Consider the following 21,677-nt stretch of genomic DNA (forward strand, 5'->3'; position numbering starts at 1 on the left):
TCCAGCTTTAATGAAGGTTATCCATTAAGACTGAAAAGTACAGTATCTGTAAAATTTAAATCTTTTTCAAATATAAAGACCTAATGGGGCCTATAGACTTTGACAACTACAAATATCTATTTACAGCAATAGGGAATCTTCTGTGTTTACTAAAATGTTTTTAAAACAGGGGTGCCTGGGGGCACCTGGGTGGCTCAGTGGGTTAAAGCCTCTGCTTTAGGCTCAGGTCATGATCCCAGGGTCCTGGGATCAAGCCCCACATTGGGCTCTCTGCTCAGTGGGGATCCTGCTTCCCCCTCTCTCTCTGTCTGCCTCTCTATCTAATTGTGATCTCTCTCTCTCTGTCAAATAAACAAATAAAATCTTTAAAAAAAAATCATATACAGAACTCTTTAATTAAAAAAAAAAAAACAGGGGTGCCTGGGTGGCTCAGTCAGTTAAGCCTCTGCCTTTGGCTCAGGTCATGGTCTCAGGGACCTGGGATCAAGCCCTCCATCGGGCTCCCTGCTCAGTGGGAAGTCTGCTTCTCTCTCTCCCCTAGCCTGCTGCTCTACCTTCTTATTTTCTCTCTCTCACTCTCCCTGTGTCAAATAAATAAACAAGATCTTTAAGAAAATAAAATGTTTTCAAAACAAATTTCATAAATGTTCAAATAATTCATTATTGATTTTTTATTCTAAAAACTAAAACTTTGACATATTCACAAAATATATAGCATATCAACTGACGTGTGATTAAAAATATTTTCACAAATGTATTTTCTAAAGTTAGAAAGCCTTTTAATGAACAAACCTAATTAAATCACATTCAATCATTACTTGATTTTTAAAAATAAATATTTTTTTATTTCCAAAAACAAATAATACTTACATAATTCTTTCAAGAATGTAACTTGGGCTAATTATTATCACCAAAAGTAAAAACTAAGTAAATAATAAATTAAGAATAACAAAATCAATGTTTTATTTAGCAACACTCAGTAGCAGAAAATGTAATAAAAAGTAATCATAGTATAAATTCTAAGTCAGCAAAATTATAAAATAATGATGATGGTGATAATGATAAATTAAGCCAAAATTAAAATACAAATATTTTACATGTATTAAAAGACAAAATTTTAAAAGATGAAAGCAATCCAAATATCCATCAACAGACAAATGGATAAATAAAACATCATACACACACACACACACACATACACACACACACACAGGAATATTATTCAGCCTTAAAAAGGAAAAAATCTGAAATGTGGATAAACCTTGAAGACATTATGCTAAGTGAAATAAGCCAATTATAATAAAAGAAATTCTATATGATTCCACTTAAATAAGGTAACTAGAAAAATCAAAATCATAGAAACACAAAGGAAAATGGTTGCCTGAAGCTGGGAGGAAGAAGAAATGGAGACATGTTCCATGGGTAGAGTTTTAGTTTACTAAGATGAAAAAGTTCTGGAGAAGGATGGTGGTGATAGCTAAATAATGATGAATGTATTTAATACTACTAAAACTTATACTGAATTGAACCACTTAAAAAGGAATTAAGATGGCCAATTTTATGTCATGCATTTTCTACCATAATTTTTAAAAATTAATTTAAATTATTAAAATGGTACATTTTGCCATATATATATGTATATATACATATATATATATATGCTTACCACAATTATAAAAATTAAAAAGTATTACTGATGAGAAGTACATAATCAGACACACTGGAATGATTCAAGGTCCAACATCAAGCATAGGTGCTATATGATATGGCTAATACAGAGAACTTTGTGGCCACAGGTGCCACACCAAAATAACTGCTGAATTTAGGTACTTTACATATAGAGTCATTTAAATAATGCTCATATATCATTTCAACTACTATAAATTTCTGAATGGGTATACGAGACATTGTTAATGAATTATGACCATTAGTATCTTGAGTCCACTTATAGACTGTTCAAGTATTCAACTTCCAACTTTCTCCCTGATTAGCCTCTTGTCTCTCTCCCAAGCTCAGCATATTATTCCTGGACAATCCTCTGGGTAAATCTCATCCTTAGATCAATCAAGGTTTGGGATCCCTACTTCCTGAATGCTATCCCAAGTTACCTCCCCTCCAGCACCATGGGCATAAACTCATACCTAGAGGAGCTAGAGAAAAGCGAATTCATCGTAAGCCATCTTACTAGAAGCAGTATCAGGAGGAAGGTGAATTATGTGACCTTCTAATGCTAAACTTCTATGACTTAATAATACTTTTATGATGCAAGGTTACATAACACATAAATTTCAGCTTTATATTCTGATTGTCCAGGTATTAGCTACAAATAACATACGTATCAAAGAGACATCCCTCACCATGATTTTCAGTAGCATTAAAATGTGCTGGGTAAAACTGAGAAGTAAACGAAGCTTGCCACTGATGCTCTCCCCTTTTCTACCCACACTCTGCTGTCAAGGCCCACAGAGTATCCGATGGTGGTTCGAAGTTTTCCCAGCCCTTCAAGAGTGATACAACACAGCTCAGCTTTCTCTGTCCTTCACTTTCCTCCACCTAAAACCCTGCCCTAATTTTTTAAAATCTCAATTTGGCAATAGCCTACCTCCATTTGGACACAAATCCTGGTCAGGCTTTCTGATTTTCTTATGAAAATGTCAGTACCAATTCTCACCCAGTGGTCATTGGAGCATATGGACCTGCCCTTAATGGGAAACACAGACTACCTTTATTTCAGGTTCTACTATCCAACCCTTAGCTCATTAAACATTCAATGTCATCGAGTGGTTTTGTTAGGGTCCTGAAATTATAAATGATAGCCTTTTCTTTTTACTCAGATTTGAATACCAAATGCTATGTAATGGGGCAAAGGAACATAAATCAACATTTGAAAATCTCATCCTAGACCAAATGCTTTTCAAACCATCTGTGGTAAAAGATCAGGAATTTTATTTCCAATCTGTCATAGACATGCTTTTGTGAAAAACACTAAAATGAATTACTAGAAAAAAAAATGAAATTAAAAAATTCAAAACATATAAAATATAAGTCTCAATTTAAGAAAAAAAAAGGAAGAAGAAGGAGGAGGAGGAGAAAGTTGTTATTCTTTTAGAGCAGTTTTAAGTTCACAGAAAATTTGAAAGAAAGGTGGAGTTCCTCCCATATACCTCTGCTCCCACATACACACAGCTTCCCCCATTATCTGTATCGATTTTCAAATTATATTTGACAGACATAATACTACTCTGTCAAATCACTTACAAGTTTCTAAGCACTCATTTTCAATTTCTGCATTTATCTCCTTGCACTGGTACCAATCCAGGGCCACCCTTCTGAGTAACACTGACTCTTATCTCAACCCAAATATCCACCTCCACCCTGTCACCAAAGTCAAAAACAATCCTCTCCATAAAAGAACCAGGAAGACACAGAATGGCATATGCTATGGGTAGTGAAAAGCCACTTGGGGTACGTACACATCTGCCATCTGTATATTTCTAATTCATGGAGGCCGATCCTTTTTCATAAGGTATTCACCAATCTAATACATTTTCAGGTTTATGAGAGTAACAGGGTATAGAAGTCTCATATATGCCTTTCACTCTGAAAGGGGGTGAGTTAAATCCCCCATTCTGGTTCTTCATTATTTACATAATAAAGATCCATTTAAATGCACATGCAGTACGCCCTCCTGAAGCCAGCAGGAGGTGAACATGAAGATCTGAGACCAAACTTCTCTGTATGTGTGCAAAGCATGTTTCCATTGTGCAATCACTTTACAAATAAGAAATAAATACTGGGTTTATAAAACTTGGAAGAAAAGGTTTATGGCTTTGACTGTTTTCCATTACTGGAAAATTTACATGCTGAAAAGTAGCAAAAACCAGTGCAAAAGAATAAACAGTGGGTGCACTTCAAGGGCTTGTTTCCTTCAAGGATCAGGAGTAAAATTGGGTTTTATTAGCTGTTTCATTAAGTTTTACTTTGAAGAAAAACAAACAGTGAAGGCATATGTGCAACATCTGATGAAAAAGGATTTTATTCTAAACAGTCTCTGTACAAAACTCATTAATGTAACATTAAATGTGAAGACTTGTCTAGCAATTTTAGGATAATTTTACTCATTTTAGTTTATTTATAATTTCTGACACAGTTTATTTAACATACTCTAATCTTTAAATCACCATGTGTACTAAACTAATATATTAAATCTGTCTTTTCAATGACATTTTGCAATAAATATCTACAGCAGCTGTTAAAAGCAATTAGTAGATGAAGTTTGTATCACATTTAATTCCCAAACTAAGATAATATAGCTGGATATTGGTAACTTGGAAAATTTATGAAAGCAAATCAGTTCTTCTTAATCAAACTCCTAATTATAAATACTTTCCTTATACAAAAAGATGCTACAAGCATACTTTTTAAGAAATATTTAAGTTTATGTGGTATTATAATCCAATATCTGGAATCTAAGCATCTAATGTATCTAAGTATTAAGTAAAAGTAAATACTTTTTTCCTCAGAACAAATTTAAACATGCTGGATATTCATCATATTCCCTTGGAATATGATGGAAGAATTTACTCAATCACTATTTTTCCATTTGAAGCCTAAACATTGATAAGAAGCAATTTCGTTAGTAAGAAAAAAAATACATATATTCTAGTTCCATTGCGGGAGTTACATAATAGTATGAAATTCTGGTATGGAGCAGATTAAAATTCAGCTTCGAACTAAGTGAGCGATTCACATATTAAACTACAGGTTAGGGGTGAAGGTGGTAGTCTTTGGAAGCGGACACACCTCGGTTCCCATCTTGACCCTGCCTCTTATATAGAGACAATGTAACACCAGCTAGACAAGTCTCCTAACTTCTCTAAACCTTCTCTATCTCATTTGAGGTAGAAATAATAATAGGTAATCCATAGGGATACTGTGGGGATTAAATGAAATTACTATATGTAAATAATAGCACAGTGATGATGCCTTGAAAATGGAGTTTCCTTTTTAAAAAATATTATGACTCATTTTAATCAAAACAATGTAACACATAGTTTTAAAAGTCAAACAGCACTAAAATGCATATATATAACAAAAATCAACAGCTCTTTCTTAGCCCTGTCAGTCTACCTAGAGGCAGCCATTTGCAACTTTCCTTGTTACATCTTCTGGTCTTCATCTCCAAATTCCATATATTTTATGCATATAGCTTTCCCCTAATAGATCAAATTCAGGGTGACCCTCAAACTAAAAAATCACAATCATTAAAAAATTATTTATGTTAAACTTATATATCAGAAAGAACATATAGAAGAAACAGACTTTATCTTAGGAACCCATGTAGTCCAAATCAATTGTAACCTGTGATTAAAGGGTTCCTACTCCTCAGAGTACAAATACGCAACTTTCCCCCCAATAACTGCTCTTAACTCTCTTGTGTGGAATCTCCTTTCCCACCTGTTAAGTGTGGCAGATTGACCTCATTAATGGCCCCAATTTTTCATGCCTCGCTATATCCTTGCCCTTCGGTAGTGCCTTCCCACAATGACTCTGAGTTTGGCCTCCAAGAAAAGTTTAAATATAAGTTTTAAAGAGTGCTTGAGTGTTTCTACTTTCTGCTTATGGACCCCAGCCATCACCACAAGAACAAACTCAGACTAGCCTCCTGGAATATGAAACCAAGTCAAATCATCCCAAATAAGGCCATCTTAGACAAGCCGGCTCCCACCCACCATGAGTTGACGGTAGAGATATACACAAGCCCTGCGGACATCAGTTAAGCCTGTCACAGATCAACAGAATGGTCTAGCTAATGCATAAGCTTCTTAGAAATAACAAATGGTTGTTTTAAACCACTAAGTTTTAAAGTGGCTTATTATGCAGCAATACCTTACTGATACATTAAGGACCCTTAAACAACTCAGTACCATATGGTAACTCGTTAGGCACTTTCAGTTATTAGAACTCTATCCTTCAAACAATTAGAATTCAATCTTCTGGGGCACCTGCGTGGCTCAGTGGGTTAAAGCCTCTGCTTTCAGCTCTGGTCATGGTCTCAGGGTCCTGGGATCGAGCCCCACATTAGGCAGGGGGGGGGGGGTCTCTGCTCAGCAGGGAGTCTGCTTCCCTCTCTCTCTGCCTGCCTCTCTGCCTACTTGTGATCTCTGTCTGTCAAATAAATAAATAAAATCTTAAAAAAAAAAATTCAATCTTCTTCTTATTGTTGTTGCTGTTGTTGTTATTTTGAAGCCTTCAGACTCAAAATCGATTTGAAGCTCTTTTCTCCCTGGTTCAACCCACACTCTCTACAGCTTGGAATGGAGAAATGAAGCACAGTCCTGCTCAGAGTAACCTGCCGTCCCTCACCATTTCTTCCAGGGGCCCATGGCTTGAGAATTGGAAGCAGAAAGGACAGTTATCCCCTTCCTTAACTGGCTGGAGTCACAGTACCCTCTCTGCTGTTTGCTGTTGCTTCTCTGGCTGATACTAACTAGCTGTCAGTGTCCCTGCTTGTGGCAGGCACACAGCTGCCAGCTCCCTGGTGGGGTGATTGTATGGACTCTTCAGAAGATCGTGCAGGGAAACCTGGACATTTACTGATATAGGCAGTGACCATATACCCTCTACCCCTGCAGAGCAGCCTTTACCTCCTGGCTTGAGCAGGACAACAGAAAAATAGACCAAGCCTAGCTACTCTCTGGAGAAAATATATTAAACAGATTAAACATTCCCCCTGTACTATCACTCTCAATTCTATTTAGCCCTGTTTCAGCAGAAAAGGGCAGACCAGCCAGTCCAATGCTAAGCAAATGTTCAAGTAGGAAAAGAAATGACCCTCCTTCTCACTTGAGGGTATTCCTACTGTTTATAAGTGGTTCCTTGGACAAGGAAGGAAGGCTCTGGGAGGGGAAGGAATCATTCCTCATCACAGATTCTGCACTTCTCCTCTGCTGAATCCTACTTTCATATTGGGATGGGGTTAGGGATCCCAGTTTTTCAGGAATGGTTCCTCAGAACAATCTCTACAGGCAGGTTTCTGGTCCCAGTGGCTAGTAGATTATTCATAGCAATCTAAATATAGAAAATTAGTTACTCAGGGTATTTTGTCTTCAGCTTAAGGCCTTAGCTGCAATTCTGGAACAAGATAAAAAGGTCCCACTCAAAACACTGTTACATGGTTATTTTTAAATCTCAAGTATGCATTAAATTCCACTATTCTGCATATCATTATAGAAAAATCCCACTTTTACAGAAATGCCAGTTTTATTAAAAAGACTGCCCTGAAGAGGTTATTTGAATGATACTTATTAACTTTTTATGTAAATTTTATGGTGTTTTCATGGATCCTAATTCACCAATTAAGGGATAAAAGAACATCAGCATTTTTAAAAATTTCTCATAATTTTTCAAATTAAACTTTTCACCTAATAAAGTTCTTCAGACAAACTGTGAATTTTTATTTTTTACAAAAAATCAGGTAATCATTCATTTAACAGATATTTGTTTGTGTGCCTACTTAATACTTGGTGATATTCTCAGTGCATTGGGCATATCAGCAAAGAAAACAAAGACCTCTGTCCTCATAGACTAAGCTGGGAAAGAGAGACATTAAACAATAAACATACTAAAAAAGTAAATTATAATGCACATTGGAAGGTGGATAGTAGTATGTGAAAAAGAAAACACGAAGTAGGATAAGGGAAGTCAGGAGTGAGGCTGGCAGGTAGGGAGACCAAGCGGCCCAACACGTTGTTAATGGTGGTAAGAAGGTGATGTCTTGAGAGAACACATGAAAGAGGAGGGCATGGTGAGAGGTGGGCAGTCAGCCATATCTAAAAGAGGAATGGTCTACACAAAGGGGCCAGACAATTTAGAGGCCCCAGGAAGGAATGTGGAGAAACACTAGTGTTTCTCTAGTATGTCTGAGGAACAGCAAGGAAGCAGTGTGCCTGGGTGGTGATGAATGAAAGGAAGGGAAATAGGAGGTGAAGTCAGAAGAGTAATAAGAAAGGTGAGGAAGGAGCAGGTCCCATAGTTTATAGTCTATTATTAATGTTTTTGTGTGGGGCACCTGGGTGGCTCAGTCAGTTGAACATTTGACTTTTGATTTCTGCTCAGGTCATGATCTCATTGTCCTGGGATCAAAACCCACTTTAGGGCTCTGCCCTTGGTGGGGAGTCGGCTAGAGGATTCTCTCTCTCCCTCTCCCACTGCCCTACCCCCTGTTTGGGCTTACACGCAATCTCTCTCTCTCTAAAATAAATAAATAAATGTTTTTAGAAATAAATAAATGTTTCAGCTTTTACCTAGAGTTGAGAAGTAATGCAATATGACTCACATTTTTTTTAAAAGATTTAATTTATTTATTTGACAGAGATCACAAGTAGGCAGAGAGGCAGAGAGGAGGAAGAAGGCTCCCCACTGAGCAGAGTGCCCAATGTGGGGCTCGACCCTAGGACCCTGAGATCACGATCCGAGCTGAAGGCAGAGGCCCTAACCCACTGAGCCACCCAGGCGCCCCATGACTCACATTTTAAAAGGTAATGTTAAACCATCAGAAGGCAAGGGTGGAAGCAGGCAGATAGGAAGGTAATCCTAGTGAAAGTTGATGGTTGTTTACATCAGGGTGATAGCAAGGGGAGTTGATGAGAAATGGTCTGATCCTAGATAATATGAGGGTAGAGCAACAGGATGACCTAATGGACTGAATGTGGGGTCTGAGAGGAATAGAGAACGTAAGGATAACTCCAGTAGCTTGAACAATTGGGAAGATGGAGTCTTATCATTTGAGAGAAGATTAGTTTGGGTGGTAGTGGGTGAGTAAGTTTGCGGGGGGGGGGGGGGGGCGAGATTCAGAGTTTAATTTTGGACATGTTGACTTCAGGATCTAAGAGGAGACATTAAAGTAGAAATGTCAGGTAAGAAGTTGAACTGATGAATCTAGAATTCAAGAGAGAAGTCTGGACAGGGAATATATATTCGGCAGTAATTAATATTTGATGCAATTCAAATGATGACCTCCAGGTTCATGAGAATAGCTAAGAGAATCAGACAGTCCCTGGTGTGATTCCCTCCTGCATGGCTCTCCTGTGGAACAGCAGTCACTGATCTCTGTCTGCCTTCTCTCCCACCTAAGTTCATGCCACTACACCATGGAAGATTTAATGAACATGGACATGAGTCCCCTGAGGCCCAAGAACTATCCCTTCAGTTGTGAACCTGAAGACTGACAAAGATTATCCCTTTAAGGTGGATAATGATGAAAATGAGCACCAGTTATCTTTAAGAAGGGTCAGTGAAGGGGTTGGTGCAAAGGATGAATTGGACACAGCTGAAACGGACGCAATGAGTTACAAACGCAGTCCAATTGAAGTCACACTGGCAACTTTGAAGATGTCTGTACAGCCAATGGTTTCCTTTCGGGGCTCTGCAATACCACCACCTGTGGTCTTACAGTTGAAATGTGGTTCAGGGCCGGTGCGTACTAGCGGACAACCCTCAGTAGCTGTGGAGGAAGATGCAGAGTCAGAAGAAGAGAAGAAAGAAACTCCTTAGTGTATCTGGAAAGCATTCTGCCCCTGGAAGGGGTAGGAAGGGTCCAAAGAAAAAAATATAACTTGTTGCCAGTGAAGACTATAAAGAAGATGATGATGATGATGATGATTTTGATGATGAGAAAACTGAAGAAAAGATTCCAGTAAAGAAATCTATACAAGATACTCCAGCCAAAAATGTACAAAAATCAAACCAGAATGGAAAAGAGTCAAAACCATCAACACCAAGATCAAAAAATCTTTCAAACCACAGGAAAAGACTCCCAAAACACCGAAAGGACCTTGTTCTATAGAAGACATTAAAGCAAAAATGCAAGTAAGTGGTTCTCTTCACAAAGTAGAGGCCAAGTTCATCAATCACGTCAAAAATTGTTTCCGGATGACTGACCAAGAGGCCACTGAAGGTCTCTGGCAGAGGAGGAAGTCTCTTCAAGAAAGCAGTTTAAACAGTTTGTTAAAATTTTCCATCTTATTTCATTTCTGAAACAGTTGATATCTGGCTGTCCCTTTTATAACACACAGTGAGAACTTTCTCTTCTATGTCTGATAAATGTCCAGGTTCCATTGCCAAGAATGTGTTGTCTAAAATGCCTGTTTAGTTTTTAAAGCTGGAACTCCACCCTTTGCTTGGTTTTAAATATGTATGGAATGTTATAATAAGACACAGTAGTAGTGGTGGTCAGACAAATGGAATGGTGAGGAGACAAAAATATACATGTGAAATAAACTCAGTATTTTAATAAAGTGACAAAAGAAAAAAAAAGAAGAGAATAAGACATAGCATGGTCACTAATATTATGAGGTTATAGAGAAAAGAAAAACAACAAAGGAGACTGAAAAGGAGAGAACAGTAATCTAAGAGGTAAACCAAGAACGTGAAAACACCAAATGTAAAAGTGTAACAAGAACAGAATGATAAATCCTGTCAAAAACTACTAAAGATCAAATAATTTACTAATGAGCTTAGTAGTAATGAACTTAGGGTTCACTGATGACATTACATAATACTGCATCCAATGGTTCATTCCACTAAAAAAGAATTTTGCTATTTAATAAAAATCCTTCTAAAACAAACAGGTTTTTAAACACTACTCAATGACCCACTTATTTCAAATAATACATTATACAATGAAATGAAATACAATGACATGTATTTATATAAGTAACAAACCTGGCAGAACTCCTTGCAGCTTATATGATTTTAACTCAATTAAACAAATGTGTATAGAGTGTTCATCATGCTAAGCACCAAGGATATAGAAGTGAGGGTACAGAAACAAACTGCTAGCAGTCAAGCTTTCAGACTACTATGGGGAATCAGGTAAGTATACAGATAATCACCACATAGAATGGTGTACCAGTTATACGGAAATAGAGAGAAGGGGGCATATCTTAGCTAAACATGAGGGTTAGGGTTGCCTATCTGAAGGAGGCAATGCTTAAATTTAATATGGAAAAAAATCTCCAGTGATATCATATCTGCAGTGTCTTCAGTACAAGTAAGCAATCTCACTAGCAAGTCTGAGGTAGCCATCCCAGTTAGCACATGCAACCAACCAGCAACATAAACAGAAAGGTAACAGAAAGATCCTAGTAATGAGAGACCCACGGAGGGACTTGAACTCTGCAAACAACCCTGGCTGCCTTCCACCTGCATGTCTTAAGGAAACCAGGGTCTCTTCATGTCCTGGCTGACCACAGGGCTGTGCACGTGCACAGAGGATACAGGAGAAACTAGAAGCCAGGGCAGACTAGAAGCCTGCCCGAACTCTGAATGTGCTCCCAGCCCACATACAGATCCTTCAGGCAGGTGGAAATCTTACTCCACCCTTCATGCTCTGGGTGTTGGAACATAACTCTGACCAACCATAGACTATGAAGCTATACATAAATGTAATGTTGAAAGAAAGAAGCAAGACTCAAAAGAGTACATCTTTTTTAGGCATGAGCTGTGTATGCTTAACTAAGGCGCCAGAGTTACATCCTGAAGTCATGAAAAATCACTGAAGGATTTAACCAGGGCATAATGGGTTGGAATTTTAGGATGAAGGCAAGTTGGCAGAGGGCAAGATGAGACACAGAGACCAGGAATAACCCCTGTGAGGCAATAGAAAGGAGAGCGGAGGAGGCAGAGGTGAGTCAATATGAAACATGTTTAAAGGGGGAATAAACTGATGGAATCATCCATTAGGTGTAGGTGCTGAGGAGATAGTGGAATGTAAAAGTCTTCAGGTTCATGGCCTGAGCCAGAAGGACGGTGGAAACACCTACTAAAACAAAGAATTCAGATGAAGAGGTTGAAAGACAATGAGCTCAGTTTTGATTACACTGAGCTCAGGGTTCACAGAATTCTGAACTGTGAGACTGCTTATGTCATTAAACACAGGACCATAGTGGTCCAGAAACCTGAGTTTTCGCTCCAGTTCTAGACCAAACTCGGGCAGGTCAGTTGTTATTTTGGTGCCAAAGTCTATCGTTTATTCAAGTTATCTTCACACAAAATGAAGAAAATAAGACTGCCTTAACTGCCCTATATACTTACAGTAGTGTCATGAGCGTAAAAAGAATGCTGTAAAATAAGAATACATTTGATTGTTGCTATCACACACATTTATCTGGAAATGGTAACTAATAACATGACCAAAATGAAGCCATAAATATTGCAAAAGAAACCATATTTTCACTATGTCAGATAACATGGAAAGCACCAAACAATTATTTTTAAAAGTCCTAGAGGTAGAAGATAGTTCATTTAGGTAACCAGTTCCAAAAGATACCTAGCAAAATCAATCTTTAGCAAAATCAATCTTTAAAGTGAAAACTTGGGACAACTGGGAGGCTCAGTCAGTTAAGTATCTGCCTTTGGCTCATGATCTCAGGGTCCTGGGATGGAGTTCCACATCAGGCTCCTTGCTCAGCGGGGAGTCTGCTTCTCCCTCTGCCTGCCACTCCCCCTGCTTGTGCACCTTCTCTCTCTCTCTCTCTCTCTCCCCCTATGACAAATAAAGAAATAAAATTTAACAAAGTGAAAACTTATTGAGGTGCCTGGGTGGCTTAGTCGGTTAACCGACCAACTCCTGATTTTGTCTCAGGTCATGATATCAGGGTTGTGAGATCGAGCCCTGCTTTGGGCTCCATGCTGGGCATGGATTCCACTTGAGATTCTCTCTGTCCCTTGAGATTCCCTCTGCTCCTCTGGCCTGAGCATCCCCTCTCCCTCTCTTTAAAAAAAAAAAAAAAAAAAAAAAAAAAAAGATTAAATTTAAAAAATAAAGTGAAAACTTGTTTTCCTAAAAGGTAAGACAATGTTACAGATATGTAATTGTACTCCAAATTTATAAATTTTAAAATAATACTCATTAAAAATACCAATTGGAAATAGACATATGAGGGAAATTCATCAAAACAACTATAACTATACTAGGGTAGTATGATTTTTGATAATTTTTCCCTATGTTTTTACAAATATCCATGATTATAATAATATTGTCTGTAGTTGAAGGCCTTTCCCAAGGCTTTGGAAATAAGCATTTTTCAAGCTCAAGTTTCAAGTTAAAAATAATCCATAATAGGTAGAGCACATAGGTGAATTATTTAATGAGAGAGACTGGCTCCCCAGCCAGCAAGATTTGACTGTAATCTGATAGCAACCAAAAGAGAGACTGGCCAGTCATTAAAATTTAAAAAGAGAGAGAGAGAGATCAGTGAAGGAAACATTGGCAGTGTCCACTGGACAGTTCAAGCAAGAGATTCTTACCCTATAAACCTAAAATTGCAATTTCTCCTCAATGGTAAGACTACCCCTATTACAGAGCAAGAGGTATGCCACTCTCAGATTATGTCATTAAATATCTCAGTATTACGACTACACATGAGAATCTGTACTTATTTTGTGTTCATACAATTGTTTGGCCCATCTACAAAGCAAAAATGAATCATCATGACAGCAGCATTCCAGTTCACTTGACAATTTTATTTGTTATAAATTAATAAATTAGACTCTATATATTCTCTGTCTCTCTCTCTCTCTATGTCTCTCTCTCTATCCCCTCTTTCTCTCTCTCTCTCTTCTCTCTCTCTCCTCTTTCTCTCTCTCTCTATATATATAAACTTTAGAACTTAAGGGTAAGATGATCCTGGGCTTCATAAACTCACCACTGTAAAGATAACTCTACACAAGGCTTTTTGAAATAAAGCCTGTCACCCTGCCCAGGAAACCCAAACATCACTGTTAGCCAAGAATGTGCTTTTAATTGTTAAGCGTGCAAAATTACTATCGCTATTTAAATTTTAATTTATAAATTTGTGAAGTATTATAGCTTTTCGTTCTCTTATACTCTTGATGATCTTTAAAAGTGATGCTCAAAAATATTTAACTCACAAGTGATATAACCTACTCTTGTTGAAATGATTGCTTAAGATTTGCATATGCTTAAGTGACAAATCATATCATAACACACAATAAATTATGAATGAAAAATCTAGTGTAACTGACTATGATTCAATGTTTATTAGAAAAACACAGCATGCTGTTCCAAGTGCATTTTTCTCCTAATCTCCAAAGATACACTAAAAACAATCTACTTTAGTCTAATCAAGAGACTATATCAATACAATATATTTAATCTTTATCTAGTGACATTTGGGCCCAGAAATAATATTTCATTAACTCACAGTGGATGGCTTAAACAAATACAGCATTATGCCAAAATTTAATAGAAGTAACACGCTCACAACTTCCCTAAAAATGATTATTAATACAGTGATATATAATTTTTAAATAAGCTAGAAGAAAAAGAAAAGTTAACCAAAAATTAAGTATTAACTAACAAAGGTATTTGTTACTACATAAAGAAACATGATAGCTAAGAAACCTATGAAAAACGTCTATTTCTTTTAGTAAACCTTAAAATTGTCATTTAAGCTTAGCAAAAGCCTATCAAAACATATTAGGTAGATAAAAAAATGGGTATTTAACATTTCATTTTTGAAATAAAAATCATTAATTCCAACAATTCAATATATAAATATCACTAACACGAACGGGTACTTAAAATACCCGTAAATAATTCCATTATTTACTCCTTAATTTGATTATGTTTCTGATAGAAATATCTAGTTGTGTTTATATATTATCAGCAAATTTGAGACATGGTCAAGAACTAGTCTTCTCAGATCTACAAGGAAAGCATTTTTAATCCTCTTTAATAATAGTGTGCTTTAGAAATAAAAGAAGTGAAATCTCTTAACAGAATGAGGCTATGCAATTCAGGATGTCCTCATCTAACAGAAATTCAATCCCAATTCTCTGTTTAGCTCTCTACTTCATAAAACCCAAATCAAAATTTATAGAAATAATAGATAAACTTGGAAGACATTAAGCTAAGTGAAAGAAGCCAGTCACTAAAAGATAAATGCTGTATGATTCCACTTATATGAGATACCTAGAATAATCAAATTCAGAGAGAGAGAGTAAATAGAATGGTGATTGCCAGCAGCTGAGAGGAGGGGCCAGTGGGAATACCTGTTAGTATTTAATGGGTACAGAGTTTTGTTTTGTTTTGTTTTTATGTATTTATTTGACAGAGAAAGAGAGATCACAAGTAGGCAGAGGGAGGGGGGGTAAGGGGGGAGGGGAAGCAGGCTCCCCGCTGAGCAGAAAGCCTGATGCAGGGCTCCATCCCAGGACCCTGAGATCATGGCCTGAGCTGAAGGCAGAGGCTTAACCCACTGAGCCACCCAGGTGCCTCTAATGAGTACAAAGTTTTAATTTTGCAATATGAAAAGAGTTCTGGGACTTGGTTGTATTCACAGTAAGAATGTACTTAACTCTAGTGAAATGCACACTTAAAAATGGTTAAGATGATAAATTACATGTTGTTATGTGTATTTTACCAGAATTTTAAAGATTTTATCTATTTATTTATCTGAGAGAGAGTGTGCATGATTGGGGGAAGAGGCAGAGGGAAACCAGTAAGCACACACCCTGAGTGGGGAGCTCCATGCCAGGCTACATCCCAGAATCCCCAAGATCATGACCTGAGCCAAAGTAAGACAATTAGCCAACTGAGCTACCCAGGCACCCAACTATAACTATTTTAAAAATTTAAAAATTGTAAAAATTAAAAAAAAATAGAAATAATATGTCTTTGTATCTTTTCCTGAGTTCGTTCATTACTTTTAGTATATAATGAGAAATAAATTTAGAGTGCACTTGAAGTACCAATAATTTTAAGACAGGAAAAAAGAAAGCCCAATTTAATTCTTTGAGATATGTTTTGTCACTTTATATACGCTAGTGATGCTTTAAAACAGTATGTACCTGGCTGTGAGTTGATAATTGTGGGAGCTAGGTGATAGGCACATGTGAATTCATTATACCATTCTCTTTACTTTTGTACATTTGAAAATTTTTTTATAAGACATTTAAAATAAAGACAGCTGTGCAAATAAGCAAAGTATGAAATTCAGGAGGGCAGCAGGATTGATGGGAATGGCAACCTGGGTTTTCTACCAAGATAGTGTTAAAGGATGGAATAAAGTAAAATATTGAAATATTTTACAATCTATTTTTTAGATTTAATTAGAATAATGGTTGAGGGGGTTTTTAGGAAAAGCAACATGCATTTAACCAGAAAGACTACTGAAAGGAAAGAATTAAAAAATCAACTTAAATTTCTAAGAATAAAACGAAATTGTAAAATTTTACTCTATCTAAATTAGGAAATAAGCCCTTTCAATCAGCTCTTCCTAAGCTGTAAAGAAAGTAATCAAAATATTTCTGGTGTGTTGTTATGTAAATTTCAAAATATAATCAAGTAGGTTTAACTAAAGATGGAGCTAATGGGGGGGCTCTTAATTCTTCTTTAACAATAACATACAAAATAATCTAGTATTAACTGTGTAAAATCTAATTTCAATATTGGTAGACTATTTTGTTTACAGTATCTGAGTATCTCTCTTCCTATTTTTGCTATACAAAAGTGAGAAAAGAAAGTTGAAAACCCATGGGAAATTATTTTATAAATAACCTATGAAAGGTCAAATCACAGAACCGAGGTCCTAAACTAATGTATTCATAACCAGTAGGTAAAAACAAAAAATTTAGAAGGCAAGTTGCCCTGAAGTTTTAAACTCTGCACAAATCACCAAAGTAGATATAAATCTAAAATAAAGCTAAAAACATTTGCAATTGTTAATAAAGTTTACAATAAAGTGTAAATTATGACAGGACAGAAGAAAAGGAAGCATATATGTAACATACATCAAAGTAAAGAGAAAAGTACCAAATTCAAACCTATACACACATCACCCATAGTCAATACATAACAAGATTTTGCCAGATTTGCTTCTTCTACCCCTGATTTGTCTTTTATTTTGTTAAGCTAAATAGGTGTCATCTTATACTTTACTCCATAATCAAATATCCCTAATTGTGTTTCAAAAGGTCCTTTTATAGTTGATTTGTTTGACTTGGGCTCCAAATAAGGTTCACAAGTTACATTAGGATATGTCTCTTGAACTTCTTTTAATCTAGAGTAGTGCTGCTTAAAATATGGTCTGAACTGTTGTCAGCTCAAGAACTAATTGCTGTCAATCCAGAAACTGTTACCGGTGCTCAAACTTTTTTTGTTATAGGTCAATAACATAAATTCAGGTAAGATAAAGTCAAAACGGAAAAGTAAGGATTTAGATACTTTCATAGCAAGCTGACACTGTCGAAACATCCAAGTGCATGGTCAGTGGACCTACCACCCTGAACCAGGTTGGTGGTCCTCACCCCTCCATGGTAATTCACATATGACCTGGGCTGCACATGAGGACCACCTACTGGTCGATGCCCAGAAAGGATTTTTTTTTTTTTTTTTAAGAGAGTTGTGTGAGGGGCAAAAGCAGAGGGAGAGGGAAGGAGAGAATGTAAAGGAGGCTCCATGCTCAGCATGGTGCCCAACATGGGATTCAATCTCATGACCCTGAGATCATGACCTGAGCGGAGAGAGTCGGATGCTCAACTGACCGAGCCACCTAAGCACCCCCCAAAAAGGATACTTTGAAAACAAAACAAGCTCGGTCTTCAATACCAGATAGTTAGAGATGCAATCCTCTCCTCACTTCTTTACCGAACCATTAACTTTTTAAGGAAATTGAGTCAGTTGTCCTTTAGATTTCTTTATTTCTCTATTTGTTTCCTGTGGTGTCAATTAACTTGGTTCTCCATCACTTGACTTCCTTAATTGATTCTATTCAGGTTCAATATTTTGGGCAAGAATATTTCATGGATTGTGCTCTGCGATTCATATTATAAAACTTCAGCAAGTATACAATATCTGGATGTACTATTTTTAGTAATGCCATAGTAATGCCATGATTAATCACTAGGGTTCAGGTGATGATAGTTCAATCCCTCCTTTGTAAATTCCCCATTAACCCTTCACCTAATAATTTCATCCACTGATTACTGCCACCTAATTCATTTCATTATGGACTGAAAAGTAGTGATTTTCTAATTCTACCATCCTTTCTACATTTATCAGATGGAATTTTGGGGGGAAAAGTTTCCTTATCAAATTAGTCTATTTAGTTAACATGAAATACAAAAAATACAGTAAAGGTAAGATAAATGCTTATTTCTTTCCTTTTGCTTAATAATTTCAAAACAAAAATATTCAGTATGTTAGGTTTGGAGACTCTTCTATTCCACTCTCCCCTGTGTTTGTTCATTCTCTCTCTCTCTGTGTGTGTGTGTCTCTCTAAATATTGTATTTCAGAGGTGGCTGAAATGGATGTCTCAGTCAGTTAAGGGGCTGTTCAGGTCCTGATCTCAGGGTCCTGGGATCAAGCCCCAGGTCAGGTGCCCTGCTCAGCAGGAAGCCTGCTTCTCCTTCTCCCTCTGCCCCTCCCCACCGATCCCACCCTGGATTTGAGTATGCAGGAGTGTGCGCGCATGCACTCACTCTCTCTAAAATCAATAAATAAAATCTGGGGGAAAAAATGCCTTCATTGCATGCATTCGTTGTTGTTTGCCATCTTTTGCTCTTCCTCTCATCCTGGAGGACTCAGAATAAAACACTAAAGACCAGCACTGTATATTCGGTGGTAAATAGATTTTTATAGAGTTTTCTGAAAATTTAACTACAATTTCATTTATAGCATTATTTCTAAAATAAAAGACTGAAAAATTTCAAACAACCAGCTAAAAATCATAACCATAATATGGCTTTCCATATGCCAGAGACTGTGCTAAACTCTTTGAATATAAATCCCATTTAATCTACACAACTACCATACTATATGGTGGGTATTATTTTTATTCCTATTTTATAGGTTAAAAAAAAAATGAAGTTTAGAAACTTTAAGAAATTTGTCCAAAATCCAGCTTGTAAATGGTAGAGCAAGGATTTGTAGCCATGTCTAACTCTGAAGTCCATGCTCTTAACGAATATCTTTAATATCTAAAAGACCATTATGTTAAACAATGGCCTTCAACAAGAGTATGCCACCTTCCTGAGAGGTATTTATAAACAAACCTGAAGGTCTGAGTACTCTTTAAAGGAGGCGCTATATAAAGGGATAAATAAGATCCTTTTTAAAAATAACTGTCAGAAAAAAAAAAATAATAGATAACTTTCAGGGGCAGAGGGAGGCATTATAAAGGTATAAAAGCAACCTCTTGGGGGTAATGGGTATGATCACCCTCTTGACTGTAGCGAGGGTTCATCGGCCTCACGCACAGCTTGTTTCCCAATTTTACCTCAAGACTACTATTTCTTTGATTAAATAAAAACAAATTTCTGGAGCCTATAAAGTAAAACAACAGTATAAGTATTCTCGCCAAACAGTCCCAGAAAAGACTGAGATAAAGACTGAATGAAGGTTTGAAGGAAAAAAACCAAGGGAGTGATTCAGAATTTCCTTCATAAAAGTGGGACAGGGGGTGCCTGGGTGGCTCAGTGGGTTAAAGCCTCTGCCTTTGGCTCAGGTCGTGATCCCAGGGTCCTGGGATCGAGCCCCACATCGGGCTCTCTGCTCCGCAGGGAGCCTGCTTCCTCCTCTCTCTCTGCCTGCCTCTCTGCCTACCTGAGATCAATGTCTGTCAAATAAACAAATAAATCTTTAAAAAAAAAAAAAAAAAAGTGGGACAGCACTGCAGATATTAAGTCGCAAAAATACTAACCAACCAAAATTCACAAGAGAGGTATCTGCTTTGCCGAGAGCCCCCTTTACTAATTCAGATCAGCAACATGCACTGAAGTAGGGCAGGGTAAAAACCACAATCGTACCACACACATACCCAACAACAGAATGTAAATCACCACACATATCCCACATATTATTCATCAGTAGCATGTTGGGTTTAGTCCTATTTCTGAAAAGTTTTCTAAGTAGTTGCCAATATCTGTAAATTTACTTTTCTTGAAAGGTCTGGTAACCCCTGTGTCACATTCCCAACCTGGCAAGAGGACAAACACTCTGCTGGGCACAGGCCTTAGGACTCAGGGTCCAGATTGTCTTGTACCTGGCAGCTTGATCCATTTATGTTACAAATCCCTGGACTCCAGGGCTTTTGAGTCTGTAGTCCTTGCCCTAAGGTTACAAAGATTTTCTCTAAACAGTGTTCTGTTTTGTTTTGGTACTATCTATGGGCTCACCTCCACATTAAAAAACAAACAACAAAAAAAACCTGCCCTTAATTAGAGGTGCAATTCTAACTCTGAAGGGTAGGTAACTTTCCTAACTGAGCAGGCAATAGCAATGAACAAGAAGCCAATGACAGCCATACCCCACCCCTGAAGCAGAGGACAGACAAGAATAAAAGCAAATCCTGGAAACTAGTTCTTGGCACACTAGTTTCAACAAATTCACAGAACACATTTCTAACAGATATAATATTATCATGAATCTCCCTCCTGGAGACCCTTCCCAGCATTCCCCAACAAACGTGTGTGTGTGTGTGTGTGTGTGTGTGCACATGCGTGGACATGCGCTCATGCACAGGTACACACACACAGTCCCATCTCCCTCCCTAAACTTTTCCTCCCACATTCTACCAGGTCACTGAAATAGTAGCTGGAACATCTATTATTCTAATTCTAGGGGAGGTGAATCATGAGAGACTATGGAGTCTGAAAAACAATCTGAGGGGTTTGAAGTAGCGGGGGGGGGTGGGAGGTTGGGGTACCAGGTGGTGGGTATTATAGAGGGCACGGATTGCATGGAGCACTGGGTGTGGTGAAAAAATAATGAATACTGTTACGCTGAAAATAAATAAATTTAATTTAAAAATAATAATAAGAAGAAGAATAATAAACAAAGCAGACAAAACAAAAAAAAAAGAAAGAAAATTTCTTTTTTAAAACTTATTAAAAAAAATTTGTGGAAAGGAAAGGAAAAGTTTCTCAGGAATAATCATACAAATTATTACAGATCAAACAGGATCAGAAACCTACATTTATCCAATGAATAAACAGCCAAATTTTTAAAAAATCATATATCAGAAACATGATATTAAAGTCAGGATGGGGACACCTGGGTGGCTCAGCCGGTTAAGCGGCTAACTTCAGCTCAGGTTAGGACTCTAAGGTCCTGGGATCAAGTCCCACAACGGTCTCCCTGCTCAATAGGGAGCCTGCTTCTCCCTCTGTCTGTCACTCCCTCTCCTTGTGTGCTCTCTATCTCTGATTATAAATAAATAAAGTCAGGATGAAGAAAAGAAAAGATGAATAAAGATGAATAAACACTCAACACAATAGCAATCAAAATTATAAAACACTCAGAAAAAAGATTAATAAAAGGTACTAATAATAAAATCATGTTATCCCAGAGCAGGAGATGCCTAATCAACTGTGCAGTCACTAACTTAAAGAGTGGGGCTGGAGTCTCTCGTGATATTCCCCCACTCCCACCCCATGAAAGCTTAACTGGCACCTGACCCAAAGGGAAATCACGGCTTCTCTCTCTGGTGACACTGTGGATCGGGTCAAAAACTGCATTTCCCTGGCCTACTTCTGAATCATAGGAATCAGCTCTAAAGTATTCACATTTCTCAGAGTTCATATAGCAAACAGAGCCAATAATCACAAAAACGGGGAATCACCACTTTTTTTAGGTATCAGATTAAAAAAT

At 37.2% G+C, this 21,677-nt stretch overlaps 1 protein-coding gene and 1 pseudogene across 8 annotated transcripts in view; one reads left to right on the forward strand and one right to left on the reverse strand.

The window, feature by feature from the left end:
* The window catches only part of ATG10 (autophagy related 10), a 316,831-nt gene that overhangs the window by 194,576 nt on the left and 100,578 nt on the right, over nucleotides 1-21,677 (reverse strand). The window lies entirely within an intron of this gene.
* On the forward strand, nucleotides 9,153-10,054 carry LOC116585479 (annotated as a pseudogene).

Source organism: Mustela erminea, chromosome 3 (genome assembly GCF_009829155.1).
Source record: "Mustela erminea isolate mMusErm1 chromosome 3, mMusErm1.Pri, whole genome shotgun sequence".
Taxonomy (NCBI): Eukaryota; Metazoa; Chordata; class Mammalia; order Carnivora; family Mustelidae; genus Mustela; species Mustela erminea.